The 17,682-nt window shown below is 36.9% G+C and overlaps 1 protein-coding gene across 4 annotated transcripts in view; it reads left to right on the top strand.

Annotated features, from left to right (window-relative positions):
• Window positions 1-17,682, top strand: part of NRG3 (neuregulin 3) — a 1,107,816-nt gene that overhangs the window by 228,717 nt on the left and 861,417 nt on the right. The window lies entirely within an intron of this gene.

The following is a 17,682-nucleotide window of genomic DNA, read 5'->3' as shown; positions in this document are numbered from 1 at the left end:
AATAAACACAAGAAATCTAAAAATCCATTTAAATATTACCAGCATTAACTAAATTTTAAAAAGTTGGTGGGGGTGATGACACAGAACAATGCTATGAACTTCAAGAATAGCTGATCAAGTAAACAGACAGAAGGTTGTGACACTGCAGTGACGTCAGTCCTATTCCTCACCTTTTTGCTCTTGAAGTTCACGAAAATCTGAGAATTCCTACCAGTGTTCCCAAATTTGAAGTGGAGTGAATGGTATTACAATCTGACTTGAACAAGCTTCTGTGAAAAGACCAGTGAAATTGGAAACAAGAACCAGAGGGTAATTCTGAAAGAAGTAATTTTTCCAGGGCTTAAAAAAATCAGGAGAATGGTGCTAAACTTGAACTCCTGCCTGTGTGGGAATGAGTACCTCTGAACACTAAGCAGAATGAATGCAGTCCAGCACATTAAATACATTCTCAAGAAGGGAGCAGAGCCAAGGTAGTCTAGCCAAGAATGAATTCACCCTAAGCTGAGCACTACAACATTAGGGATCCTCAAAAAATGTTCAGCCCTCAAAATATAGCTACTAGGGGAAAAGATGTAAGTCATATACAAATAAGTAAAAAGAGACAAACAGAAACTACTTGCATAATGTCATAAAATAGAAAGTCTGGACAATATTGGCAGGATGAGAAGGAACAGAATGGAAACTGTAATCATAATTTGGGCCAGTAAGTGGGTAGATAGCAAAAAAAGATGATAAAACATAGCATGGAATCTAGAAGAAAATATAACCCAAGGAAGAGAATTCTTCTTAAAGCTTTACATTAAAAATAAATAAACAAACAAATAAGTAAATAAATGAACACGAATTAAACAAGAGCCCCTACTCAAAAAAGATAACAAAACAAGAGAAAGAGATAGAAAAAGAAAGGGAAGGGAAAATTTAGAAAATAAAATATTGAGGATAAAGACAGTACCAATCAAAACTAATAAATTAAGTAAAAGTGACAAGTAAACTGAACAACATGACTGAAAACTGGTGTATTTACATAGAAGACAGGGAGAGGTAATCACAATGAGTGAAAAGACAAAAATATAAAGCAGAGAGAAGATGGTAGATTTTTAGGACATAGAAAGATGAGCCAATATAAGGAATCTGTTATCTGTGAAATAGAAAAGCCTACACGTGAAATTTAAAAATGGATTAAAATATAATAGAATAAGCCCTGATTTATACCAAGACAATACTGGATTAGGTTATTTCTTGGGAAGCTTTTTAAAATGTATTTTAAAATTTACATACTGTAAAATTCACTTTTTGATGTGCAGATCTATGACCTTTGACAAATGAATGGAATCATATTTACCAACACCCCAATTAAAACAGAACAATTTTCTTACTCCTCAAATTTCTCTCATGCTGTCCCTTTATAATCAATTCCTCCCCCTTTCTCAATCTCTGGCAACCCTGATATATTATCTGTCCCTGTAGTTTTGACTTTCCCAGAATATCCTGTAAATGAAAACATATCATATATAACCTTTTGAGTCTGTTTTAATTCACTTAACATAATGCATTTGAAATTTGTGTTATAAATATTTCTTTATTTTTATTGCTGAGTGGTATTCAATTGTATCTTTGTTCCATCATTTGTTTACTCATTCCCTAGTTATGGAAGGAAATTTAGATTATTTCTAGTTTCCAGTATATTATTTCTAGTATATACACACACACACACACACACACATACACACACACACATTATACATATTATACACTACACACACACACACACTCATACACACATTAGCATACAAGATTTTGTGTGAACACACATTTTCACTTATCATGGTTAAATACTTAGGATCATTTGGTGCATGTATGTTTAACTTTACAAGAAGCTGCTAAACTGTTTTCCATAGTGGCTGTACCCTCTTGCATTACCACCATCAATGAATGAGAGTCCCTGTTGCTTCACATTTTTGACAGCATTTAGTATTACCAGATGTTTTTGTTTGTTTATTTGTTTAATTTTATCCACTCCAATAGGTTTGTTGTTGTATCTTGTTTTGGTTTTAATTTGCCTAATGACTACTGATGTTGAACATATTTTCTTGTGTTTATTTGCCGTCAGTATATCTTCTTTTGAAGTGTCTGTTTGATTTTTTGGGCTCATTTTTAAAAACTGGGTCATTTGTTTCCTTATCATTTAGTTTTGAGAGTTCTTTATTGTTAAGTCTGAAACTGTGAGATCTTACCCTATGTGTAAACCCACAAGTTAGTCTGCAACAGAATATATATATTCTGAAAAGAAACCTGAGGCTTTCTGGATCAGAGAATCAGATGGTTGTTACTCTTGGTAAAAAGAGCTAGAGCATCATTTTAGCACAGGTGCCTTGAGTCCTCAAAGAGTGATGTGAGAATCAGATGTTACCCTGCACATGCAGTGTGGAGAGGGAGAGCGCCTCAAAATTGTGATAGGAACCTCACATAGGAGCTGCTGGCATGTGAGCCCATCCTCTCCTGTGGAGAGAATGAAAGAGTAAGAACAAGAGCAAGAATGAGCTAATGAGAGGGAGAGACTGAGAGACAAAGAGGTGTCTTTGACTCTGGAATTTAAACAAATCCTCTCTAAAGAGGGAAGGGAAAGGTCTCTTTATTACCTGCCATGGGATGCAAGCAAATGGCTCCTGGCAAATATGTGTGTAAATCTTCACAGAGTGATACACTATCTCCATCTTCCTAGACCTTTTCAATTCAAACATGACCTTGCTTAGGAAGCCTGGACTGTGTAGAAATGTGAAAATATTCAGGGAGTATTGTCTCCTAACAATTATATGTAAAATATAACTCAGATATGTAATTTGCAAATATTTCTCCCTGTATGTGCCTTGTCTGCCTTCCTTCCCTCCTTCCCTCCTTCCCCCTCCCTCCCTTCCTCCCTCCATCCCTCCCTCCCTCCATCCCTCCCTCCCTCCATCCCTCACAGAGGCATAGTTTTTAATTTCATGTAGTCTTTCATGGATCATGGTTTTGGTGTCATGTCTAAGGGCTCTTTGCCTAACTTCAGGGCATAAAGATACTCTCTTGTTTTCTTCTAAAATTTTATAATTGTATATTTTACATTTAGATGTATGATGAATTTGAGTTAATTGTTGTATAAGGCTTGAGGTTTGGTCAAGATTCACTTTTTTGATGATTGATTGGTCCAACATAATTTGCTAAATACCTTTGCAGAAAAAAAGATTCATTGACTGTATATACATGCGGGTTTATTTCTGAACTCTTTTCAGTTCCATTGATGTCTGAATCTATACTTTTGCTTATATCATACTGTCTTTCTATGGTAGCTTTATAGTAGTCTTGAAATCAGGTATTGTGAGTCCTCCCACCTTGTTTATTTTCAAAATTGTTTTGGCTATTTTCATTTATTTGACTTTCCATCAACATTTTAGAATAAACTTGTTGACATCTACAACAAACCCTCTGGTATTTTGATTGGTATTTTGTACAATCTATAGATCAATTTTTCAGACAATTAGCATCTTGTTGATATTGCCTTCTGATCCATGAACATGGGGTATCTATTCATTTATTTACATCTTCTTTGATTTCTATCATGGCATTTTGTCATTTTTAGCATACAGACCTTGCATATAATTTTTAAGATGGATACCTAAGAATTTCACTGTTGAGGGGTTTTGTAAATGTTAATAAATATTTTTATGTCCAATTCTTTTACTGATAATATTTAGAAATATGAATTTTTAAAAATGCTGTAGCCTTTCCTATCCTCACATATTAGTTCTAGGGGCTTTTAAAAATACATTCCTTGGGATTTCTTACATAGACAATCTTGTCTTTTAGGAATAAGAAAAACCTTTTTCTTTCTAATCTTTATGTTGTTCCCTCCCCTGCTTTTGTCCTACCTTATTGCATTAGCTAGGACTCCATTTATGGTGTTCAGTAGGAGTGATGAGAATGGAATTCCTCTCTTTCTTCTTGAACTTAGAGGAAAACATTCCTTCTTTCATATTTAAATATGGTAGTAGCTTTTGTTTTTGCTTTCTTTGGTAGGATTTCCATTATCAAGGAAAGCCCCTTCTATTTAGGTTTGAGATTTTATTATGAATAGATGTGAAATGTTTTTTTTTCTGGCATGTTAATGTGATCTTGATTTTATTTAGTCTCTTACTGTGGTGAAATACATTGACTGGTTTTAGAATATTAAATCATATTTGAATTTCCAGAATAAGGTACACTTGGTTGTGAAGTATCCCCATTCATATTTATTGCTGTTTTTGATTTGCTAATATTGGTTGTGCGTTTCTGTGTCTATATATGAGGGATATTGATCTGTCATTTTGTTTTATGATAATGCCTTTGTCTGGTTTTATTATCAAGGTTTTTCTGGCTTCAAAAAAGGAATTGAGAAGTGTTCTGGAAGAGAATATATAGAATTGTATTATTTGTTCTTTAAAATTTTTTGGTATCATTCTTCAGTGAAATTAGCAGGGTCTGGAGTTCTGTTTGTTGGAAAGTTTTGACAAAAATTCAGTTTCTTTAGTAGATATAGGACTCTTCAGGTTATCTATTTATTCTTGAGCATGTTTTGTTCATTTGTGTCTTTCAAGGAATTGGTACATTTCGTCTATGGGCACAGAATGATTTTTAGTATTTCCTTGCTGTCCTTTTAATGTTGGTAGGGTCTCTAGTGATATTCCTTTTATATTCTTAATATTGGTATTTGTGATATCTCTCTTCTTGGTCATCTGGGTACAGTTTCATCATTTTACTATTTGTAATTATTTTAGAATTATTACTTTTATATTCAATTATTATTTAGTTATTACTATTTTATAATTAAACCATATTTTGATTTAATTGATTTTGTCTTTTGCTTTTCAGTTTTGTATATCATTAATGTCAACATGTTTTTATTGACACCATTGATATCTTTATTATTTCTTTTCTTCTGCTTGCTTTGGGTTTAATTTGCTCTTTATTTTCTACATTTTTATGGTGATAACTTAGATTATTGATTCAGGAGCTTTCTTCTTCTCTAATAGAAAAACTCAGTGCAATAAATTTGCTTTAAACACTAGTTTAGCTTTATGCCACACATTTTGATAGATTCTATTTTCATTTTGATTCAGGTCAAAATGTTTTCCAGGTTTCTTTCGGATTTCTTACTTGGTCCTTGGGTTATTTAGAGGTGTGATAGTTTCTATATATTTGTGGATTGACCAAAGATATTTGTGTAATTGATTTCTTGATTAATTCTTTTATGCTAAGAGAACATTCTTTGGATGACTTCATTCCTTTAAATTTGTTAAGGTTTGTTTTATGGCCCAGGGTATGGACTATCTAGGTAGATATTCCATGGATATTTGAAAATTATGTATAGTCTGTTATTGTTGGGTGGTTTTGTAAATGCCATTTAGTTTAAGGTTGGCTGATATTGTTGTTCAAGTCTCCCATATCTTCACTAATTTTTGTCTATGCATTTTATTGATTACTGAGAGAGAAGTTTAGAAATCTCCAAGAATAATTGGAGACGTGTCTATTTCTCTTTTCAGTTATATCAGTTTTTGCTCTGTTTATTTTGAACCTCTATTTTAAGGTACATATACATTTAGAATTGTAGCATCATCTTGGTTAATTGACCATTGTATTATCAAATAATAGCCCTTATATCCCTGATAATTTTCCTGTTCTAAAATAAAACGTGTGTGATATTAATATTGCAATTCCATCTTTCTTTTAATTTGTGTTTACATGGTATAACTTTCCCATTATTTTACTTTCAATCTATTTATATTATTATATTTCAAGAGGGTTTCTGAAAGACATCATGTAGTGGGGCCTTTTCCTTTTTTAAAAGTGAAAACTGACAATCCATTTATTTTATTTGCTGGGTTTAGACCATTTGCATACTGTAATTATTGATATAGCTGGATTTAAGTCTACAATTTTATTATCAGTTTGGTTTTTGCCTGCACTTCTGTTCCGCTGTTCCCATTTTCTTATTTTCTGAACTTTTGACAGTATTTGAATGATTTTAGTATGCTATTTTGATATAACTATTGGGTGTGTGTGTGTGTGTGTGTGTATGTATGTAGGTACTTTAGGGATTACAATATACATTCCTAACTTTTCAGTCTTCTTAAGAATTAACTTTTTCACTGAAAATAAAATCTAGATGCCTTCTAACCATATAGATCCCTCTTAAGCCTCTCCTTTGTCTCATAGTTGTAATATGTATTATAACTATGTGCATTGAAAATTCCACAATGTGTCTTTTAATTTTCACTTTCAACACTAACACACACTTAACAAATCTGGCAAAAACATTCTAATATATCTATTCTGAGTTATCATTTCTGTCACTCTCCCTTCATGTTAGAAGTTCCAACCTTTCCTCCGGTACCACTTTTCTTCAGTGTGAAATACTTCTTCTAGCAATTCTTTCAGAACATATTTAGTCTTGAAGATTTCTCTCAGGTTTCCTTCGTCTGAGAATATCTTTATTTTTTCTTCCTTCTATAAAGGTTATCTTATTAGATATAGAATTCTAAAATTGACGTTTTCTTTAAAGATATTGTTCCATTGTCTTTTTGCCTTCTTGGTTTCTTTTTTTTTTTAAACATCTTTATTGGAGTATAATTGCTTTACAATGGTGTGTTAGTTTCTGCTTTATAACAAAGTGAATCAGCTATACATATGCATATATCCCCATATCTCCTCCCTCTTGTGTCTCCCACCCACCCTCCCTATCCCACCCCTTTAGGTGGTCACAAAGCACCAAGCTGATCTCCCTGTGCTATGCAGCTGCTTCCCACTAGCTATCTATTTTACATTTGGTAGTATATATAAGTCCATGCCACTCTCTCACTTCGTCCCAGCTTACCGTTCCCCTCCCCGTGTCCTCAAGTCCATTCTCTATGTCTGTGTCTTTATTCCTGTCCTGTCCCTAGGTTTTCCAGAACCTTTTTTTTTTTTTTTTAAGATTCCATATATATGTGTTAGCATATGGTATTTGTTTTTCTGTTTCTAACTTACTTCACTCTGTATGACAGTCTCTAGGTCCATCCACCTCACTACAAATAACTCAGTTTTGTTTCTTTGTATGGCTGAGTAATATTCCATTGAATATATGTGCCACATCTTCTTTATCCATTCATCTGTTGATGGACACTTAGGTTGCTTCCATGTCTTGGCTATGGTAAGTAGAGCTGCAATGAACATTGTGGTACATGACTCTTTTTGAATTATGGTTTTCTCAGGGTATATGCCCAGTAGTGGGATTGCTGTGTCGTATGGTAGTTCTATTTTAAGTTTCTTAAGGAGCCTCCATACTGTTCTCCATAGTGGCTATATCAATTTACTTTCCCACCAACAGTGCAAGAGGGTTCCCTTTTCTCCACGCCCTCTCCAGCATTTATTGTTTGTAGATATTTTGATGATGGCCATTCTGACCGGTGTGAGGTGATATCTCATTGTGGTTTTGATTTGCATTTCTCTAATGATTAGTGATGTTGAGCATCCTTTCATGTGTTTGTTGGTAATCTGTATATCTTCTTTGGAGAAATGTCTATTTAGATCTTCTGCCCACTTTTTAATTGGGTTGTTTGTTTTTTTGATATTGAGCTGTATGATCTGCTTGTTTATGTTGGAGATTAATCCTTTGTCAGTTGCTTCATTTGCAAATATTCTCTCCCATTCTGAGGGTTGTCTTTTCATCTTGTTTATGGTTTCCTTTGCTGTGCAAAAGCTTTTCAGGTTCATTAGGTCCTATTAGTTTATTTTTGTTTTTATTTCCATTTCTCTAGGACATGGGTCAAAAAGGATCTTGCTGTGATTTATGTTACAGAGTGTTCTGCCTATGTTTTTCTCTAAGAGTTTTATAGTGTCTGGCCATACATTTAGGCCTTTAATCCGTTTTGAGTTTATTTTTGTGTATGCTGTTAGGGAGTGTTCTAATTTCATTCTTTTACATGTAGCTGTCCAGTTTTCCAGGCACCACTTATTGAAGAGGCTGTCTTTTCTCCATTGTATATTCTTGCCTCCTTTATCAAAAATAAGGTGATCATATGTGAGTGGGTTTATGTCTGGGCTTTCTATCTTGTTCCATTGGTCTATTTGTCTGTTTTTGTGCCAGTACCTTACTGTCTTGATTACTGTAGCTTTGTAGTATAGTCTGAAGTCCAGGAGCCTGAGTCCTCCAGCTCCATTTTTCTTTCTCAAGATTGCTTTGGCTATTTGGGGTCTTCTGTGTTTCCATACAAATTGTGAAATTTTTTCTTCTAGTTCTGTGAAAAATGCCATTGGTAGTTTGATAGAGATTGCACTGAGTCTGAAGATTGCTCTGGGTAGTATAGTCATTTTCACAATGTTGATTCTTCCAGTCCAAGAACATGGTATATCTCTCCATCTCTTTGTATCATCTTTAATTTCTTTCATCAGTGTCTTATAGTTTTCTGCACACAGGTCTTTTGTCTCCCTAGGTAGGTTTATTCCTAGGTATTTTATTCTTTTTGTCGCAATGGTAAATGGGAGTGTTTCCTTAATTTCTCTTTCAGATTTTTCATCATTAGTATGTAGGAATGCAAGAGATTTCTGTGCATTAATTTTGTATCCTTCTACTTTACCAAATTCATTGATTAGCTCTAGTAGTTTTCTGGTGTCATCTTTAGGATTCTCTATGTATAGTATCATGTTATCTGCAAACAGTGACAGCTTTACTTCTCCTTTTCCAGTTTGTATTCCTTTTTCTCTCAGGTTTTCCAGTTTGTATTCCTTTTATTTCTTTTTCTTCTCTGATTGTCGTGGCTAACACTTCAAAAACTATGTTGAATAATAGTGGTGAGAGTGGGCAACCTTGTTTTTTTCCTGATCTTAGTGGAAATGGTTTCAGTTTTTCACCATTGAGAACGATGTTGGCTGTGAGTTTGTCATATATGGCCTTTATTATGTTGACGTAAGTTCCCTCTATGCCTACTATCTGGAGGGTTTTTTTCATAAATAGGTGTTGAATTTTGTCAAAAGCTTTTTCTGTATCTATTGAGATAATCATATGGTTTTTATCCTTCAGTTTGTTAATATGGTGTATCACATTGATTGATATACGTATATTGAAGTATCCTTACATTCCTGGGATAAACCCCACTTGATCATGGTGTGTGATCAAAAAAACTGTAGTTTTTTTGGTGTGTGTGACATCTTTGTCTGGTTTTGGTATCAGGGTGATGGTGGCCTCATAGATGAGTTTGTGAGTGTTCCTTCCTCTGCTATATTTTGGAAGAGTTTGAGAAGGATAAGTGTTAGCTCTTCTCTAAATGTTTAATAGAATTCACCTGTGAAGCCATCTGGTCCTGGGCTTTTGTTTGTTGGAAGATTTTTAGTCACAGTCTCAATTTAGTGCTTGTGATTGGTCTGTTTATATTTTCTATTTCTTCCTGATTAAATCTCGGAAGGTTGTGCTTTTCTAAGAATTTGTCCATTTCTTCCAGGTTGTCCATTTTATTGGCATATAATGGCTTGTAGTAATCTCTCATGATCCTTTGTTTTTCTGCAGTGTCAGTTGTTGCTTCTCCTTTTGCATTTCTAATTCTATTCATTGGAGTCTTCTCCCTTTTTTTCTTGTTGAGTCTGGCTAATGGTTTATCAATTTTGTTTATCTTCTCAAAGAACCAGCTTTTAGTTTTATTGATCGTTGCTACTGTTTCCTTCATTTCTTTCTCATTTATTTCTGATCTGATCTTAATGATTTCTTTCCTTCTGCTAACGTTGGGGTTTTTTTTGTTCTTCTTTCTCTAATTGCTTTAGGTGTAAGGTTAGGTTGTTTATTTTAGATGTTTCTTGTTTCTTCAGGTAGGATTGTATTGCTATAAAGTTCCCTCTTAGAACTGCTTTTGCTGCATCCCATAGGTTTTGGGTCATCGTGTTTTCACTGTCATTTGTTTCTGCGTAGTTTTTTATTTCCTCTTTGATTTCTTCAGTGATCTCTTGGTTATTAAGTAGTGTATTGTTTAGCCTCCATGCGTTTGTATTTTTTACAGAGTTTTTCCTGTAATTGATATGTAGTCTCATGGCATTGTGGTCGGAAAAGATACGTGATATGATTTCAATTTTCTTAAATTTACCAAGGCTTGATTTGTGACTCAAGATATGATCAATCCTGGAGAATGTTCCATGAGCACTTGAGAAGAAAGTGTATTCTGTTCTTTTTGGATGGGCTGTCCTACAGATGTCAATTAAGTCCATCTTGTTTAATGTATCATTTAAAACTTGTGTTTCCTTATTTATTTTCATTTTGGATGATCTGTCCATAGGTGAAAGCTGGGTGTTAAAGTCCCCTACAATGATTGTGTTACTGTTGATTTCCCCTTTTATGGCTGTAAGCATTTGCCTTATGTATTGAGGTGATCCTATGTTGGGTGCATAAATATTTACAATTGTTATATCTTCATCTTGGATTGATCCCTTGATCATTATGTAGTGTCTTTCTTTGTCTCTTGTAATAGTCTTTATTTTAAAGTCTATTTTGTCTGATATGAGAATTGCTACTCCAGCTTTCTTTTGATTTCCATTTGCATGGAATATCTTTTTCCATCCCCTCACTTTCAGTCTGTATGTGTCCCTGGGTCTGAAGTGAGTCTCTTGTAGACAGCATATATATGGGTCTTGTTTTTGTATCCATTCAGCAAGCCTGTGTCTTTTGGTTGGAGCATTTAATCCATTCACATTTAAGGTAATTGTCTATATGTCTGTTCCTATTACCATTTTCTTAATTGTTTTGAGTTTGTTTTTGTAGGTCCTTTCTTCTCTTGTGTTTCCCACTTAGAGAACTTCCTTTAGCATTTGTTGTGGAGCTGGTTTTGTGGTGCTGAGTTCTCTTAGCTTTTGCTTGTCTGTAAAGCTTTTGATTTCCTTGTCAAATTTGAATGAGATACTTGCCAGGTAGAGTAATCTTGGTTGTAGTTTTTTCCCTTTCATCACTTTAAATATGTCCTGCCACTCCCTTCTGGCTTACAGAGTTTCTGCTGAAAGATCAGCTGTTAACCTTATGGGGTTTCCCTTGTATGTTATTTGTTGCTTTTCCCTTGCTGCTTTTTATATTTTTTTTTGTATGTAATTTTTGAAAGTTTGATTAATATGTGTCTTGGCATGTTTGTCCTTGGATTTGTCCTGTATGGGACTCTCTGTGCTTCCTGGACGTGCTTAACTATTTCCTTTCCCATATTAGGGAAGTTATCAATTATAATCTCTTAAAATATTTTCTCAGTCCCTTTCTTTTTCTCTTCTTCTTCTGGGACCCCTATAATTCGAATGTTGGTGCGTTTAATATTGTCCCAGAGGTCTCTGAGACTGTCCTCAATTCTTTTCATTCTTTTTTCTTTATTCTGCTCTGCAGTAGTTATTTCCACTATTTTATCTTCCTGGTCACTTATCAGTTCTTCTGCCTCAGTTATGCTGCTATTGATTCCTTGTAGAGAATTTTTAATTTCATTTATTGTGTTGTTCATCCTTGTTTGTTTGCTCTTTAGTTCTTCTAGGTCTTTGTTAAGCATTTCTTATATGTTCTCCATTCTATCTCCAAGATTTTGGTTCATCTTTACTATCATTACTCTGAATTCTTTTTCAGTTAGACTACCTATTTCCTCTTCATTTGTTTGGTCTGGTGGGTTTTTACCTTCCTCCTTCATCTGCTGTGTGTTTTTCTGTCTTCTCTTTTTGCTTATGTTACTTTGTTTGGGGTCTCCTTTTCACAGGCTACAGGTTTGTGGTTCCTGTTGTTTTTGGTGTTTGCCCCCAGTGGCTAAGGTTGGTTCAGTGGGTTATGTAGGCTTCCTTGTGGAGGGGACCAGTGCCTGTGTTGTGGTGGATGAGGCTGGATCTTGTCTTTCTGGTGGGCAGGATCGCATCCTGTGGTGTTGTTTGAGGGGTCTGTGACCATATTATGATTTTAGGCAGCCTCTCTGCTAATGGGTGGCATTGTGTTCCTTTCTTGCTAGTTGTTTGGCATAGGGTGTCCAGCATTATTGATTGCTAGTCATTGAGTGGAGCTTGGTCTTAGCGTTGAGATGGAGATCTCTGGGAGAGTTTTTGCCATTTGATATTATGTGGAGCTGGGAGGTCTCTGTTGGAGCAATATCCTGAACTCAGCTCTCCCACCTCAGAGGCACAGGCCTGACACTTGGCTAGAGCACCAAGACCCTGTCAGCCACACAGCTGAGAAGAAAGGGAGTAAAAAAGAAAAAAAGAAAAAAAAATAATGTAAAATAAAATAAAGTTATTAAAATAAAAAATAGTTATTAAAAGTAAAAAAATTGGGACTTCCCTGGTGGTGCACTGGTTAAGATTCCGCCTGCTAATGCAGGAGGCATGGGTTCGAGCCGTGGTCTGGGAAGATCCCACATGCCGTGGAACAACTAAACCCATGTGCCACAACTACTGAGCCTGTGCTCTAGAGCCTGTGAGCCATAACCACTGAGTTCCTTTGCCACAACTACTGAAGCCTGCATGCCTAGAGCCCGTGCTCCGCAACAAGAGAAGCCACCGCAATGAGAAGCCTGCGCACCTCAACAAAGAGTAGCCCCCACTCGCCGCAACTAGAGAAAGCCCATGTGCAGCAATGAAGACCCAATGCAGCTAAAAATAAATAAATAAGTATATACATAAAAAAAATAAATAAAATTAAATTAAAATTAAAAAATTAAAAAGTAATAAAAAAAAGAGAAAAGAAAGAAAGAAAGAAGAGAGCAACCAAACCAAAAAACAAATCCACCAATGATAACAAGAGCTAAAAACTATACTAAAAATCAAAAACAAACAAACCAAAAACACGGACAGACAGAACCCTAGGACAAATGGTAAAAGCAAAGCTGTGCAGACAAAATCACACAAAGAAACATACACATATACACCCACAAAAACAGAAAAAGGAAACAAATATATATATCGTTGTTCCTAATGTCCACCTCCTCAATTTTGGGATGATTCGTTGTCTATTCAGGTATTCCACAGATGCAGGGTACATCAAGTTGACTGTGGAGATTTAATCTGCTGCTCCTGAGGCTGCTGGGAGAGATTTCCCTTTCTCTTCTTTGTTCACACAGCTCCGGGTTTCAGCTTTTGATTTAGACCCGCCTCTGCGTGTAGGTTGCCTGAGAATGTTAGGGGAGTTCAGGAGAGGAGACAGGACGGGGCTCTTCGCTCAGACAGGGCGGGGTTAAAGGAGCAGCTGATTCGGGGGCTCTGGTTCACTCAGGCAGGGTGGAGGGAGGGGTTCAGATGCGGGGCGAGTCTGCAGCGGCACAGGCCAGCGTGATGTTGCACCAGCCTGATGCATGCCGTGCATTCTCCCGGCGAAGTTGTCCCTGGATCACGGGACCCTGGCGGTGGTGGGCTGCACAGGCTCCCAGGAGGGGAGGTGTGGAGAGTGACCTGTGCTCGCACACAGGCTTCTTGGTGGCGGCAACAGCAGCGTTAGTGTTTCATGCCCGTCTCTGGTGTCCACGCTGATACCGCACCTCACGCCTGTCTCTGGAGCTCGGTTAGGCGGTGCTCTGAATCCCCTCTCCTCATGCACCCCGAAACCATGGTCTCTTGCCTCTTAGGCAGCTCCCGACTTTTTCCCGGACTCCCTCCCGGCTAGCTGTGGCGCACTAGCCCCCTTCAGGCTGTGTTCACGCAGCCAACCCCAGTCCTCTCCCTGGGATCTGGCCGAAGCCCGAGCCTCAGCTCCCAGCCCCCGCCCGCCCTGGCGGGTGAGCAGACAAGCCTCTCAGGCTGGTGAGTGCTGGTCGGCACCGATACTCTGAGTGGGAATCTCTCTGCTTTGCCCTCTGCACCCGTATTGCTGCGCTCTCCTCCATGGCTCCGAAGCTTCCGCCCGCCACCCCCACCCCCCACCCCGTCTCCTCCAGTGAAGGGGCTTCCTAGTGTGTGGAAACTTTTCCTCCTTCACAGATCCCTCCCAGAGGTGCAGGTCCCATCCCTATTCTTTTGTCTCTGTTTTTTCTTTTTTCTTTTGCTCTACCCAGGTACGTGGGGAGTTTCTTGCCTTTTGGGAGCTGTGAGGTCTTCTGCCAGCATTCAGTAGGTGTTCTGTAGGAGTTGTTCCACATGTAGATGTATTTCTGATGTATTTGTGGGGAGGAAGGTGATCTCCACATCTTACTCTTCTGCCATCTTGAAGGTCCCCCCGCCTTTTTGGTTTCTGAGGACAAATCCACAGTTATGATATTCTTCCTCTACATGTAAAGTGTTGTTTTCTTTTTTGGTGGCTACCTTCAAGATTTTTCTTTACCTTTGGTTTTTAGCAGTCTGACTGATATTTCTTTATATCTCAAGTAATTTTGGATTATGTCCTGAACATTTTTCATTATTATACTTTGTGACTCTGGGTCCTACTGAACAGTTTAAAAAAAAGAACAAACAGGTAATCAACTTAGGTTCAGACTATGAGTTTGGTTTTATCTTTTGTGGGCCATGAATCTGTTGTTAGTTTTGTTTCAAAGGATTTTGTTATGCTATTTTTGTCTGTCCTACAAGTATACCACTCATGGGTTATTCTGGGACTTGGGTGGTATTTATATCATAGTTCTGTTTTCAAAGCCTTTACTATACTTCCTTGGGTCTGTTACATGCATGTTCCACTTAGCAGTGAGCCCAGAAGTTTGTCATACACAGAATGAAGGCATCCCCCTCTGTAACTCTCTCCTCTGCTGAACTCCCCTAACATTCTCAAGGGCCCCTCCCAGTTTTTTAGGCCAGAGAGATGGATTTTCTTTTTGGCCTCTAGATGCCTTTAACTGTCACTACCATCATTACAGAAGGGCATTTTTTGCCACTTGGTAAGACCAGGAGAGAAGGAAGATAAACAAATAAATAAATAATTAAATAAATACATAAAGGAAGGAAGAAAGAAAGAAAAAAGGAAAGAAGGAAGGAAGGGAAGGAGGTAAGGAAGGAAGAGAAAGGATTCCTATATACTCTGTGGCTCCCAGAGGCCCCCTTTCTGAGTAATATCCCTAGAATAGAGGTTTTCTCTGTTTTTGTTTGTTTGTTTGTTTTTCCCTGTCTGTACCCTCTATACACTTTTTCAATTCAGCTTGCCCTCATGTCAAAGCTGAGGGTTAGAGGAGGGAAAAATAACAATAAACTCTACCTCATACTGCTTGTTCTACAATTTTTTGACTTCTGTCTCTATTCTGCCTGCCATTGTTTACATTTCAGAAGTAACCTGCTTTTGTATCTCTGTACAGAGATTTTAGTTGTAATCAGTGAGAGAGGTTGGTGTAGTAGTGCATAGAGAACTGGCCAGAACTAGGAGTCTTGATTAGGATACTAAATTTATAAAGTAAAGAAAGTTTTATGAAATAGTAGGCACTTAATAGGTGAAAACTTGGGCTGGTCTCATACATCTCCATTTCAGTATCTTATTCTAAAAATATGTATAAAAATATCTACACATTCCTGAGGAAAAGAGAGTGGGGTATGAAATAATATATATTTAGCCAAGCTATTATTTAGGAAGCAGAGATTTGTAATATATTTTTTAAAAATTCAAGAAAATTTGTGCCCTAATCCTTTTGAGTAAAACTACTCTTAGACAAGATGAAATAATATTAAACTGTGAAATGCTATGGAAATTTGCCATGTAAAAAATATAGTGAGCACTGAATACATAAATAAAGAAATATAAAATAAACAGCTATAGTTATTATGGCTACAAAAGAGAATATAAATAGCAGAAATCTTGACATTGCTTGTTAAAAACAGCATGTGTTGTATGATTACAATTTTATACAATATTTGTACAAATCTACCAATTAATATAGCATCCATAAATAAATATACATGTATGTGTATATATACACGATCACATACACTGTACACGCACATAGAGATATCAGAATTGATGTTTAGTAATTCCAAGCCTTATGTCATATTTAATGGTTTTTCAATTGAATAATGGTGACTAATTCCATGCAGCTATGACCTGAAGGATATTCATTACAGCAAAGGTCAGTTCTTCTGGGGTCTGCATGTTTAGGCTTATGATTTTGTTGGCTCCTCTATATCCATTACTTTCCACTGGCCTTACATTGACAGTTTTAGATCTGTTGAGTCTGATACATAGACCAACATTTCAGCCTAATTATCACAGTTACCTAAGGCAACCAAGTGTTAAACAGAGGGGCCTCACCTTCAGTGCCATTAGGGCATGGTAAGGTCTGGCAAAGGTGAGTACCCAGCATTAAGCCAAATGAGCCAACCTTGGAAGCAGTCAGACTAAGCTCCTGGCCTGGGGATGGAAAAACAGCTGTGAAACCAGGAGTGTACAGTCAGTAATGCTAAGCCAAGTGTGTGGATGATAGAAGTAAGACTAAGGAGGGTTTACCCACCAGGCCCACAGCCCAATTTCAACTAGCTGAGGACCCTCAGATACAATGTAGATTTACAAGCTCAACATTCCTTCAGAATCCTGATCATCTGCATGTATAAGGTTGGGCAGTTTCTTAAGTTCTTTAACTCTGGATCTGTAGCATGTGAACTCATGAGTAAACATTTATATACATGGATCTACAGAAATGTTTTTGAGAAGATACACTCTGCTCTAAAGGAAAATGATCTTTCTGCAAAGTGTTACATGTTTAGAATTCATTCTAGTCCTCCTTGATGTGGAAATTCAATTCCTCATATATTTAAGTAATGTCTGTGTGCTAGGTGACATACAGGGTGTGGTAGGGGATACTGAGATGAACTAGACGCGGCACATCACTCAAGGCCATACAAAACAGTAATGCCAGACTAAACAGAAAAATGTGGCAACATGTTAAGGAACTCAAAGGAGAGACCATTAAAATCTAGTTGGGGAGACCCTAAAATGAAGATGTAGTTGATCAGAATCATGAAACATTGAAAGAACAAACTTTTGCATAATAGCTCATGTCATTTAGTAAACATGTATTATATGCCAACTTCTAAGTGCTTTGAATATAGTATGTCATTTATTCCTTAAATTTTTATGGAAGGAAAAACTGAGAAAATAGATTAACATTGCCAGTGTATAGCTTCAGTTATACACCAGCACTGAGATTCAGGTGCAGAACTGGAGCAGATTCCAGCTTGTAGGTGACTTGTAGGGGATAAACCCTGTTTTCTTTCCACTGTCATTCTACAGGGCTAGCCATTTAGTAGGTGTTTAATAAATCTCTCTCCATCCATACCTCTATTTTCCTTTTGTTGTTGAAGTAGTGCGATAATCACTGTGGGAAATGAGGGAGAGAGTCAAAATGAGAAAAAAAAAATACGACCAAAAACCCAAATGAGTGAACTGTTGAGTTGAATGGTTTGCTTATTTCTCCCTGAAATGATGAAAATTTCCATATCGCAGGGTGAGTCAGAAAAGCTGAAAAATGCAGTATCAAGTTTATTTATGAATTAGGGTTATGGTTAGCTTATCAGTTGCCACAGTGGACCCCAGCCGTCTGTTAGCTCTGCTTTGTCAATTAGCTCTTTAGAGATCATGTTTGTACATGTGCTTCTTGCCTGAGGTTGGATCTGTCCTACATGGCCTTGCCCTTTAACATGGTATCATGCCATTTTGTCAGTCCAACTACAGAGCAACAAAGTAATCAGGTAAGTTTACAACCACAATGCACAGTAAAGGGCATTTGTGGCTCTTACAGGTGA

This window comes from Balaenoptera ricei, chromosome 16 (genome assembly GCF_028023285.1).
Source record: "Balaenoptera ricei isolate mBalRic1 chromosome 16, mBalRic1.hap2, whole genome shotgun sequence".
NCBI classification, from domain to species: domain Eukaryota; kingdom Metazoa; phylum Chordata; class Mammalia; order Artiodactyla; family Balaenopteridae; genus Balaenoptera; species Balaenoptera ricei.
This window is presented reverse-complemented; position numbering and strand designations above follow the sequence as displayed.